Here is a 15,033-nt window from a genome sequence, read left to right as displayed (position 1 = left end):
GCGTGGTCTTAGCCACTGGACTACTAGGGAAGTCCCTTGAGGCACTTCATAAGCAGTCTCCAAAAGAGCTTGAGTGGCAGTCCTGGCTCCCTGGAGGGGGGTCACTGCTGGGTCAGGATGGGGATGTGATCTACTGATCTACCCTGCTGATTTGGGTATGTGATCTACCCTTTGCATTGGATAAAGGGATCCAAGTCTGGGGTGGCGTCCTCCAGCTGCTGGTTTCCCCCAAATTCAAAAAGGCTTATTTTAGGGATGAGTGGGATGATCTTGCTTGCCTTCGTGTCCTTGGCCCTGACCTGAGCATCCTTGAGGCTCTGAAGGCCAGGTCTGGGCCATCCCCACGTCCCCAGAACTAGGTCCAGAAAGACTGTGTTCTTCAAAGCTGCAGAGCCAATGCTTCCTCTAGGAAGCCTTCCAGTCATGCCTCTTGCCCTCCACTGGGTTCCCCCATTGCAGTCTCTTCCTCCGTCTGGTCCTGACCACTGCAAAGGCCTTTGCCCAGCTTCATCCCATGTGTGGGGGAAATTAAGGTGGGGGTACCACAGCAGAGTCCTCCTCAGGGCCCCCTGCACTGTGCCAATCCCCAAGTGGTAGTTAAATATATAACAAGTGGTTGTTAATATATAATAACAGTCTTCGGGACTCCACTCATTCTGGATGGTGGGACAAAGCGTTTTAAGAATGCCAGAGATGGATCATAAGATAGCTGGTGAGTGCCCTTCACAGCTGGGGTTTCATCAGACTGGAGGAAGGTGCCAGTGAATTGGGGGACAGGGGCTCAGATTCTTTCCCATCTCACTGTATTATCCTTGCATGTCTGTGTGCTAAGTCACTTCAGTTGGGTCCAATTTTTTGCAACCCCATGGACTGTAGCCCACCAGTCTCCGCTGTCCACGTGGATTCTCCAGGCAAGAATATTGGAGTCGGTTGCCATTCCCTGCTCCAGGGGATCTTCCCAACCCAAGGATCGAATCCATATCTCATGTCTCTTGCACTGGCAGTCAGGTTACTTACCACTAGTGCCAACTGGGAAGCCCACACTATGCTTACTTCATTCTATTTGGGACAAGGGACTTCTCTCAGCCTCAGTTTCCCCATCTGTAAAATGGGAGGAAAAATAGTGTTCACCCCTAGAGTTTTGAGAAGATTAAAAGGACCAGTACATGCGCTCCTTTAGGAGAACTTCTAGAACACAGCAAGTGCTGGCTGGATGTCAGTTATGAGTTTTAGGATTTATTTCCCTTCCATGGTCTTCTCCAACTCCAATAGCTCACCAATCAGGTCTCAGTGACCTCCAAGTCACTGGACTAATGGCCACCTCACTTCCTGGTCCTCCTTCTACGGACTTAGGCTTTTTACTTGGAGAAGCTCCAATTCCTATGGAAAAGGCTTGGAAGAATGATACAACAAATCATGCACCTCCAGCCTCTAGGTGTTGATTTGGGCCATATTTGCTCGTTTCCTCTTTCCCAGATTGTTTTGCAGTAAATTGTAGCATCATGGTGCTGGGTCACTAGACTTTGCATTTCATCCTGTAGTTTTACCAATCTTCACCATTTTTATTTTACTTTTTTTTAAAAATGTATTTATTTATTTGGTTGTGCCGAGTCTTCACTGTGGCATGAGGGATCTTCAGTTGCAGTATTCGAGCTCTTAGTTGTGGCATGTGGGATCTAGTTCCCAGACCAGGTATGGAACCTGGGCCCCTTAATTGGGAGCATGGAGTTTTAGCTGCTGGACCACCAGGGAAGTCCCCTCATCATTTTCACATGTACAGTTCAGTGGCACTAAGCACACTCATGTTATTGCGGAACCATCCCCACCATCCAGAGCTTTGCCACCTTCCCAAACTAAAACTCTGTCTGTCCCCATTAACCATCAATTCCCCATTCCTTTCATCCCCATCGCCCTCTTTTTAAAAAAGGCTGAAAAATATTCCATCGCCCATGTATTTCACTTTTTTTTCCCTCCATTCATCCACTGGTGGGCATTTGTTTCCATCTTTGGGCTACTATGAAAAATTCTGCGACTTCCTTGGTGGTCCAGTGGCTAAAACTCTGTGCTTTCAACACAGGGGGTTCAGGTTTGATCCCTGGTCAGGGAACTAGATCCCACATGGGTCAACTAAGAGCCCTCATGCCATGATAAATATCCTGTACTCTGCAACGAAGATCCTGTGTGCTGCAACTAAGACCCATCACAGCCAAAGCAATAGCAACAGCAAAAAAGAACTATTCAGGTTGTGCATTTTGAGCAGTGAGATTGCAGAGAAGGTATCGAGCAGCATGTAATGTTGATCTATCATCCCTTATGGGTGATGATATGAACCTTGATCACTTCCTTCTGGTGATACTCATGAAAGGTGCCGTTTTACCTTCGTAACTGACAAGCATTCTATGTGAAAGATAATCCTAGATTATAATCCTTACCTCTTATAAGTTTTCACCCAATGTTTTTTATATCCGGGGATGCTCCCAGCTTGAATCAGTTACTACACTCGTGGTTGCAAAATGGCAATTTTTCTAATCCTGAAGACTCCTATAGGATTTCCCTGGTGGTCCAGTGGTTGAGAATCCACCTGCCAATGTAGGGAACATGGGTTCGATCCCTGGTCTGGGAGGAATTCTACGTGTCTTGGGGCAACCAAACCCATGAGCCGGAACTTCTGAGCCTGCGCTCTAGAGCCTGTGCTCTGCAACAGGAGAAGCCACCACAATGAGGAGCCAGCGAATGTCAACTAGAGAGTAGCCTCCTCTTGCCCCAACTAGAGAAAGCCTGTGCACAGCAATGAAGACCCAATGCAACCAAAAATAAATAAGTAAAATTTACTTTAAAAGACTCCTGTATTTGCTACCTGAACTGTAGCAAAGAGGGACTTTTCCTATTTCACTCCCTCACCCTGGATATCTCTCTAATCTCTCACCAGCATTTCTTGTAGCTGACCATTTCCTCTTTACTCATATATCCTCTCCTCTTGACTTCCTGACTCCACACCCATCTCATCCTCCTCCAGCTTCTTGGATTTTGGATTTGGGGCTTCTGCTTTCTTCAAAGTCATAGCATCCATTTCTCCTCTTCCAGGAAGCCTTCCAGTGCCTCTCAACTTTCCTCTACCAGGTCCTAACACATAGATGACCTTTAGGGTTCATTTCTGCAGGCATCCATATCCTACTGCTTGGTCAGTATTTTGTACTTTGGAACACTAGGCTGAGGGCATTGGACTGAGGCAGAATTGATTGGAGTGCTTTTCTTTAGAGGGGGCTAGAGAGCCAGGATTTGAGAGAGGAGATTTGAAAAATCACTCCACTGACCCTGTGGATAGACTAGAGTTGAAAAGGAATGCAAGAGTAGCAATACATTCAGGAAGCTGCTGCTGCTGCTGCTGCTAAGTCGCTTCAGTCGTGTCCGACTCTGTGCGACCCCATAGACGGCAGCCCACCAGGCTCCCCATCCCTGGGATTCTCCAGGCAAGAACACTGGAGTGGGTTGCCATTTCCTTCTCCAGTGCATGAAAGTGAAGTCGCTCAGTCGTGTCGGACTCTTCGCGACCCCACGGACTGCAGCCCACCAGGCTCCTCCATCCATGGGATTTTCCAAGCAAGAGTACTGGAATGGGGTGCCATCACCTTCTCCGCAGGAAGCTGCTAGGTCTGAATAATAACAGAAATAATGAGGACAATAATAATACTGTGGCACAAACTGGCTCCTTTTCCATCTGTTTCCTTCCTCCGCTTAGGCACATGGCTGGACTACATTTCCCAGCATCCCTTGCACTTAGGCATGACTATGTGACTGATCTGGCCAATAGGGTATAAAAGGAGGTGGCTTAAGTCTCTTTTATCCTGATTTTTTAAAAACTTCCCACCTGTGGCTTGTTCAGACTTTCATCTTTTGCTAGTTGTTTGGGGATAGCTATTTGGAAGAGAGCTGCTCAGGGAACTTGATCCGTACTTGACTGTTGCATATTCAAAAAATAAAACTTAAAAAAAAAAAAGAAATAAAACTTTACTGAATAACCAACCTCCGCTGAAGTTGGGATTTTCTTATTCTGGCCATTTGTTTACACAAGAATTTCTCCAATTCGGTACCATTGAAATTTGGGGTCAGATAAATCTTTAAAGGAGATCAGTCCTGGGTGTTCATTGGAAGGACTAATGTTGAAGCTGAAACTCCAGTACTTTGGCCACCTGATGCGAAGAGCTGACTCATTGGAAAAGACCCTGATGCTGGAAAAGATTGAAGGCGGGAGGAGAAGGGGACAGCAGAGGATGAGATGGTTGGATGGCATCACCGACTCGATGGACATGAGTTTGGGTAAACTCCAGGAGCTGGTGATGGACAGGGATGTCTGGCGTGCTGCGGTTCATGGGGTTGCAAAGAGTCAGACATGACTCTTTGAACTGAACTGAAATGAAATGAAATCTTTTTATAGGCGATAGTCCTGTGAATTGTAGGATGCTAAGCAGCATCTCCAGCTTTTACCCACTAGATGCTAGGAGTACCCCACTCCCCTGCCCCTGTGCACCCCTCCCACCACAGTTGTGACAACAGAAATTTCCCCAAACATTGTCAAATGTCCCTGGGTAGGCTGAATCACCCCCAATAAAGAGCCTTTTTTTTGTTGTCTTGGTTCAGTCATGTCTAACTCTTTGCAACCCCATGGACTGCAGCACTGCCAGGCTTCCATGTCCTTCACCATCTCCTGGAGCTTGCTCAAACTGATGTCCATTGAGTCAGTGATGCCATCCAACCATCTCATCCTCTGTCGTCCCTTTCTTCTCCTGCCTTCAATCTGTCCCAACATCAAGGTCTTTTCTAATGAGTCGGCTCTTTGCATAAAGTGGCCAAAGTATCGGAGCTTCAGTATCAGTCCTTCCAGTGAATATTCAGGGTTGACTTTAGGATTGACTGGTTTGATCTCCTTGCAGTCCAAGGGACTCTCAAGAGTCTGCCCCAACATCACAGTTAAAAAGCATCAATTCTTCAGCACTCAGCCTTCTTTATGGTCCAACTCTCACATCCATACAATCTATTCTTATTATACAAGTACATACATTAAGGGAGACCCTTGAACATTTTGGGAACAGGGACTCAGTGTGGCCGCAACTAAACTCACCATGTCATCCTCCCCCATGCCCACCTCCACTTACTCCTCCCTCAGCTTTCCATTTTAGTGAAGAGCCCCCCTTAGGGTCATCACTAACATTTTCTTCTCCCAAGTCCTGTTTGTCTTACTTCTTGAATAACTATTAAATCCGTCCATCTAATTCTTTCCATCTCCATCCACACTTGGTTGCCTGGACTGATGCAGTAGCCACTTCCCAGGGGGCCCTGCTCTCACGCCTGCCCTCTACAGTCCATTCGCCACACAGCAGTCAGAGAGACAGCTTTTCAAAATGCAGTTGTGGACTTCTCTAGTGGTTCAGTGGTTATGATTGCACTTCCACTGCAAGGGGCACAGGTTTGATCCATGGTGGGGGGATTAAGATCAAGCATGCCGGGTGGACAAAACAAACAGACAAAGCAAAATGCAGTTGTGATTATAGGCTCAGCTGGGGCTATGACTGGTCCCATGACTATTGGTGGGAGGCGTCAGTTCCTTGCTAAGTGGGCTTCTTGGGCCTCCTCACAACATGGCACCTGGCTTCCCCTGCAGCAAGTGGCAAGAGTGGTGATGGGGAAGGCTACGGTGCCTTCTATGATCTGGTTTCAGAAGCCTTGTAAGTATCAGACACAATCAGTTCTGCCATATTTTGTTAGAAATAAGTCACTAAATTCAGCCCATAGTCATAGGGAAGAGAATTAAACTCCATCTTTTATTTTAGCTTTTTTAAAAATTGATGCATTATTATTCTTTCTATTTTTTATTTTGGCCACTCTACATGGCATGCAGGATCTTTGTTCTCCCACCAGGGATCAAACACATGTGCCCTGCAGTGGAAATGGGTCCTAACCACTGGACCACCAGGGGAGTCCCAGGTTTCACCTTTTTAAAGCAATGTCCAAAATGTGTGGACATAGTTTTAAAAAATCACATTTCCCAGTCAATTCCTTGGCAAATTCTGTTGAATCCACTTTCAAAAACCCGTCTAGATAATTACCCTTTCCCTTATCACTATCCTGGTTCAGCAACCCAAGTGTCCATCAAAGGATGAATAAACACACAAATGTGGGCCATCTATATGGGAATATGCTGCTGCTGCTGCTGCTGCTAAGTCGCTTCAGTCGTGTCCGACTCTGTGCGACCCCATAGACACCAGCCCACCAGGCTCCGCCGTCCCTGGGATTCTCCAGGCAAGAACACTGGAGTGGGTTGCCATTTCCTTCTCCAATGCATGAAAGTGAAAAGTGAAAGTGAGGTCGCTCAGTCGTGTCCTACTCTTTGCGACCCCATGGACTGCAGCCTACCAGGCTCCTCCATCCATGGGATTTCCCAGGCAAGAGTACTGGAGTGGGGTGCCATTGCCTTCTCCAGATATGGGAATATAATTCAGCTTTAAAAAGGAAGGAGATTTTGACACCTGCTACAAAAAGGATAATCCTTGAGAATATCACGCTCAGCGAAATAAGCCAGACACAGATGGACAAACACTGTCTGATTCCACTCACAGGAGGTCCCTAGAGCAGTCAGAACTATGGAACAGAAAGTAGGATGATGGAAGTCAGAGGCTGGGGGATGGGGAGTCAGGGTTTCATGGGCACAGAGTTTCAGTTTGGGAAAGTGAGAAAATTCTGGAGACGGATGGTGGGGGTGGCTGCACAACAGTGTGAATACTTAATGCCACTTAGCTGTGCCCTTTAACATGGTTTAAATGGTGAATTTTATATTATGTATATTTTACCACAGTTTAAAATTTGTAAAAAGTACTCAACCCTTCTATGGTGCTTCCCGTGTCCCAGGCACCCTGCTAAGTTCCCTGTTACCTCATTTAATCCTCTCCATCATCTGTGAGTTAGGGATCACAATCCTCAACCCATTTTACAGTTGAGACAACTGAGGATCAGAGAGGAGCAGTGATTTGCCCAAGTGCTTGTAGCCAAGATTAGATGCCCTAACCCCTCTGCATGCTGCCCTCGGCAGTTATTATTACTGTTTCAGCTGAAAGTTAAGGACCTGGTTCACAGAGGCACAGAGCTGAGGCAGCTGACATTCCCAGCCAGGGTCCCTGGGCATCAATGAGGGGCTGAGCTGGAACAGAGACCCTGGAGAGTCTGAGTCCACACAGCCATTGCAGGCTTTCTTTGTGAAAATGAGCAAGGGGGCCTGCACTGGGCTGCGGGCTTGAGCCTCCACTTTAATCTCCTCTCTGGACTTGAGCTTCTCTTACTGCAAAGCTTGAAAGGATGCTAAGGAACCAGCCAAGAGAAATGGGTACCTGGAGCCCAGGAGTCCAAAATACAGGGTCTCTGGGCTTCAGTTTCATCTTTAAAATGAAGATTAGGGAGTCGCCTGGTTGCCTAGTGGTTAACATTCTGAACTTTCCCTGCCATGGCTGGGGTTCATTCCCTGGTCAGGGAGCAGAGCCTGCAAGCCATGCGATGTGGCCAAAAAAATCCTAAAAGCTACTGAGATTCCTAGCTCTGTGGTTCCTATGCTGTGTGACCTCGCCAGAGTTGCTTCCATTTCTGAGCCTCAGTTTCCCCATCTATAGAACTCAGATTCATCCACCACCTCTCCCTCCAGATGTCTCGGGATTAACATCTATAGACAGTATCAGCCTGAGTAGGCGCTCACTCCGGTGGCAGTGGCGCCACCATTGTGACCCCAGCTGAGGGTCTTCTGGAAAATTGTGGCCCACACCTGGGGTGGGGGGTGGGCTGCACCCTCCCTCCCGGCCACCTCCCCACCAGGCCTCAGATTCAGGGGACCACACAGGCGGGCGTTGGGAACACTTCCTGTGCGGTGGCCGCCAGGGCCTACTGGGCCAGGTGTGCCAACCGGAGAAGCAGCTGGGGCCGCCTCACTTCCTGCCCCGGGTGGGGGCACCTATCATGCTCCTTTGCCCCCATCCCCAAAATAACATCCCCCCCGGAACCGAAGCCACCCGCACCAGCTGCAGCCTTCAACTTAGGGGACATATGACAGGCGGCGCAGGGGTGGGGGGTGGCCAGCAGCTGCCAGCACAGCGCCTGTCTCGCTGGAAATGTCCCCCCCACCCCCCTCTCTGCTGCCACCTCCGGCATTCCAATCCCAAGGGGGTGACCTGGCCTCCCCCAAGGTCCGGACACAGAGCTCCGAGCAAGCAGGACTGGCTGGGGGGAGGGGACTTCTCTGCCACCCTGGGTGACAAGGGACCCTCTCTGGCCAGACCCCCAGACCCAAGGTGCCTCCAATCTTCACCTCAAGGGACCGTTTGAGGGGGAAGGGGCTGGTTGCCAGGACAACAGCACCCCACCTCCACCGGGAACAAAGGGGCAGCCGAGAGAGCCAAGGACTGCCCGTTCTCTCGCCGCCAACGTGACTGGCACATCCTGGCAGCTGGCGCTCGCAGGGCCGGGCCAGAGCCTCCAGGCCTGGCCACCCCACACAAGGCCACTCAGTGTGGGGGCGGTAGGGGGCAGGTGGCTGCAGCCCCGAGGGATCTGGTTCCTGGTTAGCAGCCCCTAGGCCTCTGTCCTTCCGGTACTTTCTGACAAGGAAGTCTGAGCTGCAGAACTTCATAGAAAGGCCAGGGGGCCTCCGATGTCCGGCTCGGAGCTGGATGGGCCACCAGGTTGGAGGGGACAAAGGCCCCGTAGAGGTCCTCCTGCTGCCCAGACCCCTGGCCCTGCATTCTGGGCCTGGGGGGTGCCCAGTGTGGACCCCCCCTCCCACCCTGCGCTGGCCTGGGAGGGGCTGGCCCAGGAAACATCTCCCCTCCCCCAAGCCTCGCAGGGGGCAGCGGGCAGCTGGCGCCACCGGGGCGGGGGGGGCGGGGACAGGCCAGGGCCTGCATGTTAAAAGACCCCCAGCTTCCCGCAGTGAGCAGACCATGGAGACAAAACCTTGCCTTCCGCCATCAGACCACAGTCGATCAGGCTGTCCACCCACTGGCCATGGGTGGGGGAGACAAGGTGGGCAGGTCTGTACTGGCTCGGGTAGGGTTACCAGAAAAAAGTACAGGTCCCGCAGGTAAATGAGTTATTTCTCAGCGTAGGTGTGTCCCTTGCAATCCTTGGGACATATTTATGCTAAAGAAATATTAACTGTGTAACCTGAAATTCACATTTAACCAGGGGTCCTAGATGTTTATATGCTATGATAGGCCAGGAGTTCTAGGACAGGCAAAACTGCTTACCAGTGTCCCCCCAGACTTTCTCCACTACCGGTCCCAGCCTCAGGGTCACCCCGCTGTATGCCCCACCGCTGGATTCCCAGCCACACGTCCATGTCCACCTTACTTTCCAAACCTTGCCTGTCACCCTCCAGAAGTGTCTCTCCCAACTTCCCACCACCCCCAACAGACAGGCCCTTGAGTTCCTGCCTGCCCCTCAGATATCCATTTGCCCTTCCCTGAATCTCGAAGCTTCCACCCTTGTGTCCCCAGAGATTTGAACAGGGCCCCTCCTCTGCTCTGAATCCAAAGTTGCACCCACTATTCCCACAATTAAGGCCCCAAACCTCTGCTCCACACAGGAAGCCCCTTCCCCAGCAGGGCTCCAACCAACCCCTACTACCAACTCCCAGTCCCTCTCTCCTCAAAGGAGCCGTGGTTTCCCCAAAGCCTCCTATTCTCTCAGGCCCCCAGGTAGGGCCCATCGCCCCAACCTGAGTCAGGTCCCATCCCTCCTCTGCCCACAGCCTTCCATGGCTCCCACCTTCTTTAGAGCAAAAGCCCAAGCCCTCCCCTCTGCTTCACAAGGTCCTGCATGACCTGCCCATCCCCTCCCTGCCCTCTCCTCCTCCGTCTCTCCCCGTTGCTCACTATGCTCCAGTCATGGAGGCTTCCTCGCTGCTCCTCCAACACACCAGACACAGTCCTGTGCCAGGGCCTTTGCACACCTGTTACTACCAGCTGGAGCACACATCCTCCTGAAAGCCACATAGTTCCTCCAAAAGCCTGCCTTCCTCCAGGTCTCAGCTCAACTGTCACCTCCATGGTAACGCTTCCCAGGTCTACCTTATTTCCCATCTCCTTTTTCTGCTATATTTTTCTCTGTACCTCCTACCACGTTCTAATACACTAAGTGTTGAGAGTTGTGTGGGCTCTGTCTCCCCCTTTAGGCTGTCAGCTCCATGAGGGCAAGGAGGGTCCGTCTGGCTCACAGCTGTATCCTGAGGAGGGTACACAAGAGGCACTTAATAAATACGTCTGGAATGAATAATCATCACTGTTTCTGGAATATCCTCCTGTGCCCCCTCTTCCACCTTTCAAGACTTACCTGAAGCAGATGGGCTCATTTTCCTCTTCCAGGTTTCCTCTATCCACAGGATGACCTAAGAAATCCTTCAAATGCTCCAGCATGCCCCTGCTGCCCCTGCTCCAGAAACTTCTGTGGCTCCCCAGTGCCCTCAGGATTCTGCCAGCTTGGCCCTTGTTGCTGACCTGTCTAGCTCCGTCTCCCCTCCCTGACACTCCCCAGCCCATGGCCATGGTCTACCCTCTAGCTTCACTCTGCACCTTCACCCTCTCTGTTCTCTCTGCCTGGAACAGCTCTCTAGTACCTTCACCTGCCTGACCCCTGTTCCATCTCTCAGGCCTCAGATTAGATATCACCTCCTCCTAGAAGGCTTCCAGGACCACTCCCCACATCTAAGTCCAGTGGCTTCTCTGGACCCCACCATCCCCATGCACCCCTATCACAGCCCTGACCAACTCTATTTCATCCACCTGGTCACCAGGGCAACTTGTCATCCATCAGACACAGGAGACCCAGGGCCCACAGCACTTTCAGGGACCCACAGAATGGTTTCATTTTAATTTCTCTTAAAATCAAAAGAAAAAATGAATAAAATAATACCAATGCAATTGTAAGAGATCATTTTTCCTGAAGGGAGGCATCTGATACAGAACAAGAGTCTCAGGCCTGTCAAGGTCTAAATGGGGGCCCTGCTGGCCCCATGTGGGTCTCCCCACTCGACTAATAAGTGCCATGAAGACAGAGATCGAGACTGGGTCCCCACGGCTGCCTGGCAGTCCTGGCACACAGCAAGCACTTAATAATTGTTTGTTGAACTATTGACTATCCAGTGAGTTGCTGGGTCCTCACAATCAGATCTGACCTGCCTGGTGCATCATAGGAGATGCTTGATAAATGGATGGCTGGAGAAAGGGTCAGATGGCAGACTGACCGCGGTCCCAATCTGGGAGCAGCAGCGCCACCTTGTGGCATGATTCTGGCCTGCCTTTCCCTGTTCAGTGGAAAAGTCCTGGGAGTTTTCAAAACCCTTCCACTGGAAAGGAATTGAGAGGAGGAGAAGGAGAAAGAGAAGGAGGAGGAAGCAGGCAGTGATCTCAGAAACAAAGACCTTAGATACAAACCCAGCAGCCATCCATTTGTGGCTGTGTGTCCCAGGGCTGATTACAACACCTCTCGAATCTTCAGTTTCCTCATCCAGAAAATGGGAACAGTCAAAATCAGGCCGCTGAATAATGTAACAAAATCGCTCAGAAAACAGCAGCAATTTCTTACCTGCCACCCTAGGGCTCCTGGGAACAGGTGCTGTCCTCAAGGGAGCCCCCCCACCCAAGGCTGGGAAGTGACAGAGTTTTCAGGACCACAAGGCTGGAGCAGAGAAATGGACATGAGTTTGGGTCTGGGTTGTCAGGTTCAGTCAAACAATAAAATAAATAGGATGCCCTGCTCGATTTGAATTTTAGACCAACACTGAATAATTTTTTAGTATAAATAGATCCAGTACTTCACAGAATACACTTAAACCCCCAAAAGGTATATTTTTGTTGACCTGAAATTCAAATTTAATTGGCCATTCTGTGTTTTATGTGGTAACCTTAGCCTGGACGAGCCTGGGGAGGCAGGCAGGAAGGCTTCCAGGAGGAAGAGGCAGTGGTGCTAAGAGCCCATGGTTCGGCCACCTTTCCTTCCCCTCCCCCACCCAGCGTGCCCTCTTGGCTGTGCTCACAAGAGACTGGAGGTGGAGACGATCCCCATGCCAGGGTTGAAGATGTGGGACAAAATCATCGAGACCTTATTTTCCAAATCAGAATTGAGTTACATCCCCTTGACCAGAGGTATTTTGGCCACATCCCAGCACTGAAGGCCACTGATAGCTAAAGGCTATCAGTCACACATATCTCCTGGTGACTTCCCAGCTGTGTGACCTTGGACAAATCACGTCACGTCTCTGAGCTCTGCCCATTCCAGACCCATTCTCCTCTAGCTCTCTCCCTCTCCTCATTTTGCCTCAGTCAAATCATTTTTAAAAATATTTAATTAACTTATTTGGCTGTGCTGGGTCTTAGTTGTGGCATGTAGGATCTAGTTCGCTGACCAGGGATCAAACCCAGGCCCCCTGCTTTGGGAGCACAAAGTTGTAGCCACTGGACTACCAGGGAAGTCCCTCCATCAGGTTTTAACTGCATCTCCAATTCAAAGGTCCGTCTAGTCAAAGCTATGGTTTTTCCAGTATTCACTACAGATGTCAGAGTTGGACCGTAAAGAAGGCTGGCTGAGCGCTGAAGAATTGATGTTTTCGAACTGTGGTACTGGAGAAGACTCTTGAGAGTCCACTGGACAGTAAGAAGATCAAACCAGTTAATCCTAAAAGAAATCAACCCCAAGTACTCATTGGAAGGACTGATGCTGAAGCTGAAACTCCAATATTTCGGCCACCTGATGCGAAGAGCTGGCTCATTGGAAAAGATCCTGACTCTGGGAAAGATTGAAGGCAAGAGGAGGAGGGGGCCACAGAGGATGAGATTGTTGGATGGCATCACTGACTCAATGGACACGAGTTTGAGCCAACTCTGGGAGATAGTGAAGGACAGGGAAGCTTGGTGTGCTGCAGTCCATGGGGTGGCAAAGATTCGGACATGACTAACTGAACAACAACCACCAATTGACTAGGCGTGGTCAATGGGCTGTTTCTATCATCAGAGATCTCCCCAGATTTCTCTGTGGCTCCCTCCTCTCCTCCGTCCTTTCTGTACTCAAATGGCACTCTAAAAGGCCACCCCTGTCTACCTTATTAAAAAGTGCAACCCCCACATTCTCAATCCCAGTCCTTTGCTTTTCTTAGTAGCATTTACCACCACCTGAGCCATTGTGCATCGCACTCACTTATCTTGTTTATGGCCCATTCCCCGCCGGGTGGTGAACATCACAAGGCTGGGAGCTGCCTTTTGCTCTCGGGCTCCCCATGCCCAGCACAGCAGCTCAGTAAGAACTGTCGAATGAATGAGTAGGAAAATGAATGGATGGGGGGGAAAGCATGACACAAATATGAAATTTTTTTTCTTTGATAATTTTATATACCTGATTTAATCATCCTGGGGATTCAGACTCAGAAATCTGACAAGTTGCTTGTAGTTACTTCAACATGTATGTTCAGTTTCTTGGTGTGCAACAGCCACCTGGTGTTGGTGGCACAGAGTTCTAGAACATTCCCCAAATCTCTGAAAACTCTATCACACAGCTCCATTGATTTTCATTTGGTCAAATTTTTCAAGAGGAAGGACACTTTATCTAAGTCTGGAATCCCCATGGATCTGTGAATACCTTAGAGTGTCTCCCTCGGGGTTAAAATTCTGCTCCCTGGAGAAAAGGCATGCTGTCACTTTTTTTTTTTAAGCAGAAGCACTTACCTTCTGCCTGGTCCCTGGGGCCATCTGAGTTTGAGACCTTGGTTTATAGGCAAAGAAAATAAAGGATTTGGGGGACTGGTGGTAGGGTGGGGGAATCCAAATGGTACACCTTCAGGAGGGAGTTGATCCAGGAATCAGAGAGGGTTGGCGCCTGCACTGTCCCTGGTTCCTGCTTTCTGGGCCTCGGCTTCAGTTCAGTTCAGTTCAATTCAGTCGCTCAGTCGTATCCAACTCTTTGCGACCCCATGAATCGCAGCACGCCAGGCCTCCCTGTCCATCACCAACTCCCGGAGTTCACTCAGACTCACGTCCATCGAGTCAGTGATGCCATCCAGCCATCTCGTCCTCTGTCATCCCCTTCTCCTCCTGCCCCCAATCCCTCCCAGCATCAGGGTCTTTTCCAATGAGTCAACTCTTCGCATGAGGTGGCCAAAGTACTGGAGTTTCAGCTTTAGCATCATTCCTTCCAAAGAAATCCCAGGGCTGATCTCCTTCAGAATGGACTGGTTGGATCTCCTTGCAGTCCAAGGGACTCTCAAGAGTCTTCTCCAACACTACAGTTGAAAAGCATCAATTCTTCGGCGCTCAGCTTTCTTCACAGTCCAACTCTCACATCCATACATGACCACTGGAAAAACCATAGCCTTGACTAGACGGACCTTTGTTGGCAAAGTAATGTCTCTGCTTTTTAATATGCTATCTAGGTTGGTCATAACTTTTCTTCCAAGGAGTAAGCGCCTTTTAATTTCATGGCTGCAGTCACCATCTGCAGTGATTTTGGAGCCCCCAAAAATAAAGTCTGACACTGTTTCCACTGTTTCCCCATATATTTCCCATGAAGTCATGGGACCGGATGCCATGATCTTCGTACTCAGCTGTAAGATGAGGTGATAGATGGGCACACAGTGTTGTGAGGATTGAGTGGCACGATACAGGTCAGGGCAAGTTGCTCATAATGCTAGATGGGGCCGGCTCCATCAGCCTCGTTCGGAGGTCGGGATGGAGTGGTGGCGCCTGACGAAAGGAGGCCTCACGCAATGATCTCTCAGTTCTCACAGCCTCGATTGGGTAAGGACAGGGGACCCTAGGATCATCTCCCATCGCCGAGTTCCCAGGGTCCCAGACGGGGAGGGGGCTCTCCCGGGCTGGCTCTGGGGTCGTACGGGTGTCGCCAACTGGCTGCACAGTAGGGAGGGCGCCCTTTCCTGGACTTCACTTATGGCTCCAACGTCCCAAGCCGGGCGAGGGGCGTGGCCTGGCGGCAGGCGGCCCCCAACCAGATTGG

Source organism: Bos indicus x Bos taurus, chromosome 7, assembly GCF_003369695.1.
Source record: "Bos indicus x Bos taurus breed Angus x Brahman F1 hybrid chromosome 7, Bos_hybrid_MaternalHap_v2.0, whole genome shotgun sequence".
Taxonomy (NCBI): domain Eukaryota; kingdom Metazoa; phylum Chordata; class Mammalia; order Artiodactyla; family Bovidae; genus Bos; species Bos indicus x Bos taurus.
The sequence above is the reverse complement of the archived record's forward strand: the minus strand, read 5'-3'. Positions refer to the sequence as shown.